Here is a 13,425-nt window from a genome sequence, read left to right on the forward strand (position 1 = left end):
GTGATCTGAGTTTGTTTGAAATTTAGTGTTAATGCCAATGTATAATATTGAAGATCGGGATTAACATGAATCAGGAATGTTCTCTGTTTATAACAGAATCTGACTGAAATTAAAACAGAGAAAGAAAAGTCAAACAGTTTGTTGTTGGGAGTAAAACTCTTAAGTTAATGACACATTTGTGAAAGTAATGCGGATTGTGTCCTGTGATGTAAATCCTATTGTAATAATCTTTTTGTTGTGTTTGTGTGAAGGTGGAGGCTCAGCTATGAATCAGTGTGAGGACAGAGAGGAGGGAGCCCCTCCCTCTAAAACCACTCTGTGTGGGGAACATGAGAGTCAGACCAAAGCTCAGAGGTGAGATGAGGATCTCTAACTGTCCATCTGTCAGAGCTCAGCACTCAGATCACTGCTCCATCATTATTCCGTCCCAGGATGTGGAGATTCATTCATTCATATTCACCAGTGCATCACAGGGCCAACACACACAGACAGACAGAGACAAAAAATATGCCACTCTCACACTCAGACATACGGACATGGCTGTTGTGGAGCAACAGCACTAACCATAATGCTGCTGTGCTGCCTGCATGTAGAGAGATATGTATTATTTAATTTGCACATTTCAATGGAATAATATGATAATAAGATGGAATGACATCCAAACACACAAAGTGATATGTAACTGTCATTAAAATGAACAAAAATATTGCACATTAAAATAATATGGATGATTTGTGGCTAAACAAATGAAAGCTGGACTTGGCTGATTTATTTTAAAGTGATTTTCTGCCCACTTTCTTGGTTGTTAGTTCTTTTAATGTCAACTCTGTTTCTACTAGCAACCAGAAGTCAAGACCGGATTCTCCTGAACTGAGCTGTGTGTCCATGAAGAGTGATCGGTCTATGGATGATTTTATCAAAGAAAAAAGGTAAAAGCTGATCATTTGTTGTTGTTTGACTCATTAAAGGTATCAAAGCTTGTCTATCAGTTTCTCTGCTGTTCATAGAAAACTCCTGGAACAAACTGTGTGTTTGTGTCTTTTCTCCTCAGAGTTCAGTCTGACAAACATCAAAAGGAGTCTGAGTCCAGATTACCCACAATTCATCAAGAATGAGGATGATGAGGTGGATGAAGAGCAGAGGAGGAGCAGAGAGGCATTTCTGAAGATCACAGTGAACTTCCTGAGCAAGATGAAGCAGGAGGAGCTGGCTGACTGTCTGCAGAGCAGTAAGAGGATCTAACATGATGGATCAATTAGACATTTACTAAAGTCTGAGGAGACGGAGAGAAATATGATCATATTCTTATTCCTTAGGAGAAGTAAATATCAACCTTGTAGTAATTTTTTTTCATCTTTTATTTATTTATTTTTTGTTTATTCAGGAAGTCCTGCTCGAGTGTGTCAGCATAAACTCAAATCTTCCCTGAAGAAGAAGTTCCAGTGTGTGTTTGAGGGGATCTCTAAAGCAGGAAACCCAACCCTTCTGAATCAGATCTACACAGAGCTCTACATCACAGAGGGAGGGACTGGAGAGGTCAATGAGGAACATGAGGTCAGACAGATTGAAACAGCATCCAGGAAACAGGACAGAGCAGAAACAAGCATCAGACAAGAAGACATCTTTAAACCCCCACCTGGAAGAGACCAACCAATCAGAACAGTGATGACAAAGGGAGTGGCTGGCATTGGGAAAACCGTCTTAACACAGAAGTTCACTCTGGACTGGGCTGAAGACAAAGCCAACCAGGACATAGAGTTCACATTCCCCTTCACCTTCAGAGAGCTGAATGTGCTGAAAGAGAAGAAGTTCAGCTTGGTGGAACTTGTTCATCTCTTCTTCACTGAAACCAAAGAAGCAGGAATCTGCAGCTTTGATCACTTCCAGGTTGTGTTCATCTTTGACGGTCTGGATGAGTGTCGACTTCCTCTGGACTTCCACAACACTGAGGTCCTGACTGATCCTACAGAGTCCACCTCAGTGGACGTGCTGCTGACAAACCTCATCAGGGGGAAACTGCTTCCCTCTGCTCACCTCTGGATAACCACACGACCTGCAGTAGCCAATCAGATCCCTCCTCAGTGTGTTGACATGGTGACAGAGGTCAGAGGGTTCAGTGACCCCCAGAAGGAGGAGTACTTCAGGAAGAGGTTCAGACATGAGGAGCAGGCCAGCAGGATCATCTCCCACATCAAGACCTCACGAAGCCTCCACATCATGTGCCACATCCCAGTCTTCTGCTGGATCACTGCTACAGTTCTGGAGGAGGTGTTGAAGACCAGAGAGGGAGGAGAGCTGCCCAAGACCCTGACTGAGATGTACATCCACTTCCTGGTGGTTCAGTCCAAACTGAAGAAGGTCAAGTACGATGGAGGAGCTGAGTCAGATCCACACTGGAGTCCAGAGACCAGGAAGATGATTGAGTCTCTGGGAAAAGTGGCTTTTGAGCAGCTGCAGAAAGGAAACGTGATCTTCTATGAATCAGACCTGACAGAGTGTGGCATCGATATCAGAGCAGCATCAGTTTACTCAGGAGTGTTGACACAGATCTTCAAAGAGGAGACAGGGTTGTACCAGGACAAGGTCTTCTGCTTCGTCCATCTGAGTGTTCAGGAGTTTCTGGCTGCTCTTCATGTCCATCTGACCTTCATCAACTCTGGAGTCAATTTGATGTCAGAAAAACAAACAACTCGAAAGTTTAAACAAAGAAGGACTGGATCTAAAACAACACATCTCTACCAGAGTGCTGTGGATGAGGCCTTACAGAGTCCACATGGACACCTGGACTTGTTCCTCCGGTTCCTTCTGGGTCTTTCACTGCAGACCAACCAAACTCTCCTACGAGGCCTGGTGACACAGACAGGAAGTAGCTCAGAGACCAATCAGAAAACAGTCCAGTACATCAAGACAAAGATCAGTGAGAATCTGTCTCCAGAGAAAAGTATCAACCTGTTTCACTGTCTGAATGAACTGAATGATGGTTCTCTGGTGGAGGAGATCCAACAGTCCCTGAGATCAGGACGTCTCTCCACAGATAAACTGTCTCCTGCTCAATGGTCAGCTCTGGTCTTCATCTTACTGTCATCAGAAAAAGATCTGGACGTGTTTGACCTGAAGAAATACTCTGCTTCAGAGGAGGCTCTTCTGAGGCTGCTGCCAGTGGTCAAAGCCTCCAACAAAGTTCTGTATGTGCAAATAAATCCATCTAGATCAACCAAATTTTTTTCTTTGTCAAAAACATATGTGATTTTCTCCTCTTGTTTTTCTGTTTCCTCTTCAGACTGAGCGGCTGTAACCTCTCAGACAGAAGCTGTGAAGCTCTGTCCTCAGTCCTCAGCTCCCAGTCCTCTAGTCTGAGAGATCTGGACCTGAGTAACAACAACCTGCAGGATTCAGGAGTGAAGCTTCTGTCTGCTGGACTGAAGAGTCCACACTGTGAACTGGAAACTCTCAGGTCAGAGTTTGTTTGTGGCTTGTGTCTTTTTTTTTTTTTTTTTATTTCTTAATGATTTTTCATTAAATTAGATAAAATGAACAGAAGATGTTTGTAGATTTTGGAGATTGTAATCAATATAAAAAGCTTCATAATTCAAAATGAATCACTGATTTGATTCACCACCTGGAGAACACACTCAATGAAACATGTTGATCAACCAACAGGTGCATGCTGGTGTCCTCCTGGTGAATCATAGAGCAGAATCAATGCATCACTATATCGTGTGTAACTGAGTTCGTAACTGTCTTTACTTTAATCGATGTGTTTGCTGTGTGTTCTACTGTTGTTTATTTCTGTGTTTAAATCATAATCAAGTAAGGTTTGGAATATAATCTGACATAAACTAAAGACAAACATTCCCTAGCAACGAATCAGGAGAAAATGGTTAATGAAAACAAATACCTTCCCCCACAGCTATTACAGCTATACAGCGACTAGGACTGCTATTTGTTTCACCCAAACCAAAATGCAGAAGAATCCCACCTCTCCGCCTGGAACAGTAAATTGGACTCACACACAGAGTGGACTGCACCCTGTGAACGAGGGGGGCAAACAACAATATATACAAATGACTAAAGGCCATAACAGAGTTCTTTATAAGACATTTGGTTCTTCATTTTGTCTTCCTCTAAACACCCAAAGACCATTTTTCTCTCTGCTTTAGGAACAATTTGTTTATAATATCTTTAATAACACAACATCATTTAGTAGTGAAAATATTATATATTTCATTCATATAGAATATTAATTTAAGCTCACTGGCCCAGGGATGGTGATGAAATATCTTTTTAGTAATTCTATGATCAGGCAGCTTCACAGATCTGTTCCACAGCTGGAGCATTTGTCTCTTATGTCTGATACTCGAGGGCTCCCAACCCAAATCACCATGAAGAGCCAACACTGAGGTCCATTTGTGTCCTGCTGTAAGATAACCAATAGCTCTATGATGCTGAGTATTACAAAGAGAATATTCACAGAATCCCCAGACAGCAGAAGCATCGTCTGACACACACACACACACACACACACACACACTATAGAACAGAGTGAAAGTATGAACTCCCAGATGAACACAGTGTTCAGACTTGTTCAGGGCTCTACCTGCAGACTGAGCTAAAACACTGACAGCTGGGTTAAATGTCATGTGTCGGTCCAACGTCAGGACATTTATACTGATCAGTGTAGGACAGCAGTACTGTCCCAAGATTAACAACATTCAACTTGGCCAAAAATTCACCACTTGTGTTTTGTCTTGGTTCTCCATTAGTCTCCACTTCCAGCACCGTTTTGGAACAATGTTCAGCATAATGTGAACATTTTTTCTTTCTTAGCCAACAGAATAGATCATCCACATGTAACATGGCTCTATTGGTTCAGTTTGGGAAATTTCAGCCATAAAACCAATTTAGTTTGAATATCAAACAGATTGTCAGAACGAATGCTGTCAGTTTCCAAGGAACCCTCCCAGCTGGTCCATTATTAGAATAATAATGTTACTGAACTCCCAGCTGTGTTAAATATCAATTTTAGGATTCTATGGATTTATATCAAATCATACAACTGAAGATAAGTCAAAATCAGGAAAAACATTATTTTATTTTTTTTACCCATCTCTATTATCCATTAAAGATGGTGAAGTTTGTAGACTGTTTGACTGATTTTAGAGTGGACTTACCTGCCAGAGCTCAGATTGTTATACAGGAGTTCATATGTGGCAGAATCAGAGATAGAAATAAAGTTTGGCTGACTCTGCTGTTTGGTTATTTCTGATGTGTTCAAATCACAATGTTGACAGTTTGAGTCAGTTCAGGTTCTTTACAGTGTTGTTTCATTTTATCATGAAATCTTGTCACTGTTTGTATTTGACTGTTGTGAAGCTGCTTCCTGTTAGTTCAGCTGTTTGACTTTCATTTTCTCAACTTCTACTTTCTAAACTTTCAGCTCTGAACAGATGATGAAACATTGAACACTTTCAAGCAGGAACTTTGTCTCCTAAAGTCACATCTTTTATTCTTTACTCAGGTTGAGATGCTGCAGTTTGTCAGAGATCAGCTGTTCTTCTCTGGTCTCAGCTCTGGAGTCCAACCCCTCCCATCTCAGAGAACTGGACCTGAGTCACAACTATGACCTGCAGGATTCAGGACTGAAGGATCTTTGTGGTTTTCTGGAGAGTCCTCAGTGTAAACTGGAGACTCTGAGGTCAGACTCATGTTTTATTTCTGGTCTCAGATTAATATGATGTTACAGTTGTGGTGACTCTGACCTGCAGACAGGTTTATATTTATGAGGGAAAATCCTCTTCAGGTTTTAACATTTAAACTGTTAAATGGTTTGAAAGTAACTTTGGAAAACATATTTTTAGGGTGACATCATATGTGTGTTAATATGCAGATTTTAGTCTGTAGTTCATTTCATTTATTTATTTATTCATTTATTTGTGTCGAATCGAAAAAGCAACTGAACTCAGTTTTGTCTAAAAAGATGTTTGGCCTCTTATCACAGGGGCTTCATCACTTCTCAAAAAAATATCCCAGGATCATTTAGGAGTTAAAAAACAGAGTTTGAAACACTGCTATAGATGATGGAGTTTCAAATAGCACAAATGCATATCACATGTCCACATATTTAATAATTAGTCTACACTAAATTTAACAGATTTCGAAGTTAGTCGCAGTCAATCAGCAAAGATTTGAAATTTCTATTCCATTTTTTTCAATATGTGACCATGAGAAATGCAGTCTTTTGTCTTGTGTAACGTGCACAGGCACTCTGACCTAAAGTTGTAATATTACAACATGGACATAACAAGTTTTCAATAAAATATAATGAATGTTTTCTAGAATGACTAAATATCTACATGTTGTAGACACTGTAATAAACACACAAAATATATTTAAGGAATTTTACTTGCTTCAATCTTGACAAATCCAGTTGTATAAACAAGAATAAGAAGAGATGAACTCGACAGGAGTTTTGCCATGAGTGAGACTTCACAGCCAGATGACCAGATCTATAAACACTTCTTCTATCCAATAGCATCCCAACGACAAACAATAGGACTCATTATCAATGTAAATGTGGTCTTAAGAAAAAAAAAACAAAAAAACATTTGCAAACCTTTTTTTTTTTTAAGAATTGTTAAAAGTGACATTTGTACAGGGCAAGTTACAAAACCAAACACATAAAAGAAAAAAAGAAAAAAACAAACAAAAAAAAACCCCTCAAAAAACAGAAAGGGGGAGGGGGGGTGAAAACGAGAGTAAAAACATACAGAAGATTTTTACAGTATATAAATATATTTTCCCTAACTGTTCCATGGTACACCAGGAATTAGAGCTGGGAAGTTAAGGTGTCCCTGCAGAGCTCCTGATGTAGGATTCACATTTATTCCATTTTTGTTCTCTGGTCTTCCCAATAGGAGCATCTCCAATCTTCAGTTATTACAGAGTTCAGCTGCACGCGTGCTGATGAGGATCAGGGGGTGGGAGAACATTACACCAGATTTAAAATCACTGAATTCACTCCCCGTATGCTTCAGGATCGATTTTTTTTTTTTTTTTTTTTTTTTTTTAAAGCATATTTAAGTATGATTTACACATTCAACTGTTCATGTTTCTTCAAATATATCATTAATGATGAGTTAGATTTTCTGTGTAGAACTTCAGCAGCTTGTTTGTAGACTGTTTGACTGGTTTTAGAGTGGACTTACCTGCCAGAGCTCAGATTGTTATACAGGAGTTCATATGTGGCAGAATCAGAGATAGAAATAAAGTTTGGCTGACTCTGCTGTTTGGTTATTTCTGATGTGTTAAAATCACAATGTTGACAGTTTGAGTCAGTTCAGGTTCTTTACAGTGTTGTTTCATTTTCTCATTAAAACTTTTCACTGTTTGTATTTGACTGTTGTGAAGCTGCTTCCTGTTGGTTCAGCTGTTTGACTTTCATTTTCTCAACTTCTACTTTCTAAACCTTCAGATGATGAAACATTGAACACTTTCAAGCAGGAACTTTGTCTCCTAAAGTCACATCTTTTATTCTTTACTCAGGTTGGAGAACTGCAGTTTGTCAGAGATCAGCTGTTCTTCTCTGGTCTCAGCTCTGAAGTCCAACCCCTCCCATCTCAGAAAACTGGACCTGAGTAAGAACAACCTGAAGGATTCAGGACTGAAGGATCTTTGTGGTTTTCTGGAGAGTCCTCACTGCAGACTGGAGACTCTGAGGTCAGACTCATGTTTTATTTCTGCTCTCAGATTAATATGATGTTACAGTTGTGGTGACTCTGACCTGCAGACAGGTTTATATTTATGAGGGAAAATCCTCTTCAGGTTTTAACATTTAAACTGTTCAATGGTTTGAAAGTAACTTTGGAAAACATATTTTTAGGGTGACATCATATATTAATATGTGTGTGTTAATATGCAGATTTTAGTCTGTAGTTCATTTCATTTATTTATTTATTCATTTATTTGTGTCGAATCGAAAAAGCAACTGAACTCAGTTTTGTCTAAAAAGATGTTTGGCCTCTTATCACAGGGGCTTCATCACTTCTCAAAAAAATATCCCAGGATCATTTAGGAGTTAAAAAACAGAGTTTGAAACACTGCTATAGATGATGGAGTTTCAAATACCACAAATGTATATCACATGTCCACATATTTAATAATTAGTCTACACTACATTTAACAGATTTCGAAGTTAGTCGCAGTCAATCAGCAAAGATTTGAAATTTCTATTCCCTTTTTTTCAATATGTGACCATGAGAAATGCAGTCTTTTGTAATGTGTAACGTGCACAGGCACTCTGACCTAAAGTTGTAATATTACAACATGGACATAACAAGTTTTGAATAAAATATGATGAATGTTTTCTAGAATGACTAAATATCTACATGTTCCAGACACTGTAATAAACACACAAAAATATATTTAAGGAAATGTACTTGCTTCAATCTTGACAAATCCAGTTGTATAAAACAAGAATAAGAAGAGATGAACTCGACAGGAGTGTTGCCATGAGTGAGACTTCACAGCCAGATGACCACATCTATAAACACTTCTTCTATCCAACAGCATCCCAACGATAAATAGGACTCATTATCAATGTAAATGTGGTCTTAAGAAAAAAAAAATTTGCAAACCTTTTTTTTTAAGAATTGTTAAAAGTGACATTTGTACAGGGCAAGTTACAAAACCAAACACATAAAAGAAAAAAAAAAACAAACAAAAAAACCCCTCAATAAACAGAAAGGGGGAGGGGGGGTGAAAAAGGAGAGTAAAAACATACAGAAGATTTTTACAGTATATAAATATATTTTCCCTCACTACTCCATGGTACACCAGGAATTAGAGCTGGGAAGTTAAGGTGTCCCTGCAGAGCTCCTGATGTAGGATTCACATTTATTCCATTTTTGTTCTCTGGTCTTCCCAAAAGGAGCATCTCTAATCTTCAGTTATTACAGAGTTCAGCTGCACGCGTGCTGATGAGGATCAGGGGATGGGAGAACATTTCACCAGATTTAAAATCACTGCATTCACTCCCTGTATGCTTCAGGATCGATTATTTTTTTTAAGCATATTTAAGTATGATTTACACATTCAACTGTTCATGTTTCTTCAAATATATCATTAATGATGAGTTACATTTTCTGTCTAGAGCTTCTGCAGCTTGTTTGTAGACTGTTTGACTGGTTTTAGAGTGGACTTACCTGCCAGAGCTCAGATTGTTATACAGGAGTTCATATGTGGCAGAATCAGAGATAGAAATAAAGTTTGGCTGACTCTGCTGTTTGGTTATTTCTGATGTGTTCAAATCACAATGTTGACACTTTGAGTCAGTTCAGGTTCTTTACAGTGTTTCATTTTCTCATTAAAACTTTTCACTTTTTGTATTTGACTGTGGTGAAGCTGCTTCCTGTTGGTTCAGCTGTTTGACTTTCATTTTCTCAACTTCTACTTTCTAAACCTTCAGCTCTGAACAGATGATGAAACATTGAACACTTTCAAGCAGGAACTTTGTGTCCTAAAGTCACATCTTTTATTCTTTACTCAGGTTGGAGAACTGCAGGTTGTCAGAGATCAGCTGTTCTTCTCTGGTCTCAGCTCTGAAGTCCAACCCCTCCCATCTCAGAGAACTGGACTTGAGTTGGAACGACCTGCAGGATTCAGGACTGAAGGATCTGTGTGGTTTTCTGAAGAGTCCTCACTGTAGACTGGAGACTCTGAGGTCAGACTCATGTTTTATTTCTGCTCTCAGATTAATATGATGTTACAGTTGTGGTGACTCTGACCTGCAGACAGGTTTATATTTATGAGGGAAAATCCTCTTCAGGTTTTTAACATTTAACTGTTAAATGTTTGAAAATAGATTTTGAAAAAGTTTATTTCAAAATGACATCGTAATGGAAAACGTTAATCTAATGTTTTTGAAAGAGGACATCATATATTAATTTGAAATATTATTATTATTATTATTAGTCTTATTTCAATGTTTCTTAGAATCATCCAAAATCAAAGAAATCAACACAAATATAAACCCTTTTGCCAACAAAAACACCTCTGAGGTGCTCATACACAGAACAACAAAACTGTAATGGGTTCACTCTCTCACCCAAGAATGGCACACGTCTAGACTGGAACAGCTGAGAACTTTGACTACGTGCAATAGCCCAAACAGACGGCAGGCAGAGGCAGAGTCTAGAGACAGGCAGCAGGTCAGGTTACCGGGGCAGAGATGAGGAGTAGTGGTCTGGGGCCGAAGGCAGGTTAGGCCCCAGGAGGTCCGTCGGGAAAGCTGAGCGTTATGCAAAGACAATCTGGCAAAGAGGCAGAGTGGAGGAGCTGGTTAAGGGGAGTCTGGGAGGAACAGATGAGTCTGTTTATCCTGATTAAGAGAGGTAAGCAGGCAGGTAGAGTGGGTGGTGGAGGGGAGAACCAGGAGTGGACTATGACAAAAACAAAACATGGATCTGACTTTCTACTTCATCCAGTTTGCATAGTGAACAAATCCGGTCTTCCTCAGGTGTGGCATTAAAGCTCCCTGTTTCTGGGACTAATGGAAGTGTTCCTGAACACAACTGTCCATAATGATCTTTGTCTTTTAGTTCACTTATTCTTAATGTAAGGTTCCACACTGTAAGTGTTCTTATTAAGACAGCAGGTTCTTCATTTTGGCTTCCTCCAAACATTCAGAGACCGTTTATCTCTCTGCTTTAGGAACAGTTTGTTTATAATATCTGTAATATCACAACATCATTTATGAATGAAAATATCAGATAAATCACAAAGATAGAATATTAATTTCATCCATATGTAACATGGCTCTGTTGGTTCAGTTTGGGATATTTCAGTCATAATGCCAATTTAGTTTGAATCTCAAACAGATTGTCAGAACTAATGCTTTCATTTTCCAAGGAACCTTCCCACCTGGTCCATTATTAGAATAATAATGTTTACATTAACCACTGACCCCAAAGCAGTTACATGAATGTACATGACCAACACACTGCAGCAGTGGAAATAAGGTGGCTCCAAACATACCTAATGTAAACATCACCACCTCAGGAAAACATCCATTTTGCTGTGATTGTGTAGCAAAGCTTTAGTCCAATCAGCTGCAGTGGTTTGGTTCCACACTAAGATAAGGATTGGCTCTAAGGGCTGGTCTGCTGGGGGAGCAGTTGCCCCGTTGCCGTCCTCTCTCTGCTGCAGGAAACATGTTTGCTCCTTCAGTCAGTTCAAGTTCTTTCAGGTGTTGTTTCATTTTCTCATTAAATCTTCTCACTGTTTGTATTTGACTGTTGTGAAGCTGCTTCCTGTTGGTTCAGCTGTTTGACTTTCATTTTCTAAACTTCTACTTTCTAAACTTTCAGTTCTGAAAAGAATGATGAAAAATTGAACACTCTCAAGCAGGAACTTTGTCTCCTAAAGTCATATCTTTTATTCTTTACTCAGGTTGATGGACTGCCGTCTGTCAGAGATCAGCTGTTCTTCTCTGGTCTCAGCTCTGAAGTCCAACCCCTCCCATCTCAGAGAACTGGACCTGAGTCTGAACTACCTGAAGGATTCAGGACTGAAGGATCTGTGTGGTTTTCTGAAGAGTCCTCACTGTAGACTGGAGACTCTGAGGTCAGACTCATGTTTTATTTCTGCTCTCAGATTAATATGATGTAACAGTTGTGGTGACTCTGACCTGCAGACATCAGGCTGATATTATACTGATCCACACTGAGGATCTTCATGCTGACGTCTGTTTTCTTCTTCTCTGGTTTACTCCAGTCAGTGTGGCAGAGAAATGTTGAACTACAGATTTAAAACTTCAAAAAATAATAAAAATCCTTCAGTGTTTCAATGACAGGAAATATTTTTCTTCACTTACATGGACAAATATATATTCAGTGGGGTCGGAATCATTCACTCTCGAACAATTCGATTCGATTTGGATTTTTGGGGTTATGATTCGATTCAAAATTGATTCTTTATTCAAGATAATTTTCGATTGAAAACAATTCGATTCATAGTCATTTCTGCTTCAATCTATAGGTGTGCAAAGGATCCTCATGATCTACTCCAGTCTGTTTTGCAAGACAAAATGACGAATGGAGATTAAAGTTTCTTTTCCACATTTATTAAGCTTTAAACATTTATTCATGCTCAGATGGAATTGTTGCAACTGTTGTTTAATACAATATCACATATTGCTTTAATAGCAAAAATAAAAGTGTCTCTTTAAAAAAAAAGAGCAGTTAAACATGATGCCTTTTAAATTTTAAGCAAAGTGCCTTTTCAAATGTGTGTGGACCACAACTGCTACTCTGAGCAGCAAGCTATAAAATAAGTCATGTCAAGCTCAATAAAAACCAAAATGAGTCAGAATCTTTGCCTGCAACAAGGACGGGGCCTGTTGAATCTCTCTTTCCTCCATTATTGTAGTTTCGTCCTTGTTTTGGTGCATGTGTATCTTCCAGAACCAGCTCCGTGGTGACGTCAGACAGCATCTTTGTCAGCATTGTTTTATTTTTTTAATCGATTTTGGGACATTTTTAATCAATTCTGAATCATAGTAAATGAGAATTGTGATTCTTATATCAATCTGTTTTTTTTTTTCCTTTCTTTGGGTACAGCACTAATATCCAGTGTTTTCCTGTTCCAACATGACTATAAAGTTATGTGACTCAAGCAGACTGAAAGATTCAGACCAAACTCAGCATGTTAAACGTGGTCACCGCTGAATTAAGTGAAAATGTTCCAGATGTTGTGAATCATGTGTTGACTTGATGAAACACTGAACGCTTTCAAGCAGGAACTTTGTCTCCTAAAGTCACATCTTTTATTCTTTACTCAGGTTGGTGAGCTGCAGTTTGTCAGAGATCAGCTGTTCTTCTCTGGTCTCAGCTCTGAAGTCCAACCCCTCCCATCTCAGAGAACTGGACCTGAGGTGGAACAACCTGAAGGATTCAGACCTGAAGGATCTGTGTGGTTTTCTGGAGAGTCCTCACTGCAGACTGGAGACTCTGAGGTCAGACTCATGTTTTATTTCTGCTACAGTTGGACTCAGTTCATGTTCCTTTCAGTAATATTGTTTAACTCTAACCCTCAGTGAAGCTGTGAGAGGAGAACAGAAACAGATTTTAGGATTAGACAGAAAGACAGAGAGAGAACAGTCAGCCAATCAGATCAGTCAGAGGACTGTTGTGATCTTGTGACCATCAAATGAAGCAAATTCCAGCTGTCTGTCTGTCTGTCTGTCTGTCTGTCTGTCTGTCTGTCTGTCTGTCTGTCTGACTCTCTCAGTTTAAATGGACCTTCAGTAAATCATCAGTAAAGTGATGAACCTTCATGACTCAGCTCTTTATCTCCACTGTGGACTCAGAGAAATGTGCTGAGTCAGCAGACTTGAGGTCTGTGAGTTTCCAGCTCAGTGTGTTCACTCCA

This window comes from Echeneis naucrates, chromosome 2 (assembly GCF_900963305.1).
Source record: "Echeneis naucrates chromosome 2, fEcheNa1.1, whole genome shotgun sequence".
NCBI lineage: Eukaryota > Metazoa > Chordata > Actinopteri > Carangiformes > Echeneidae > Echeneis > Echeneis naucrates.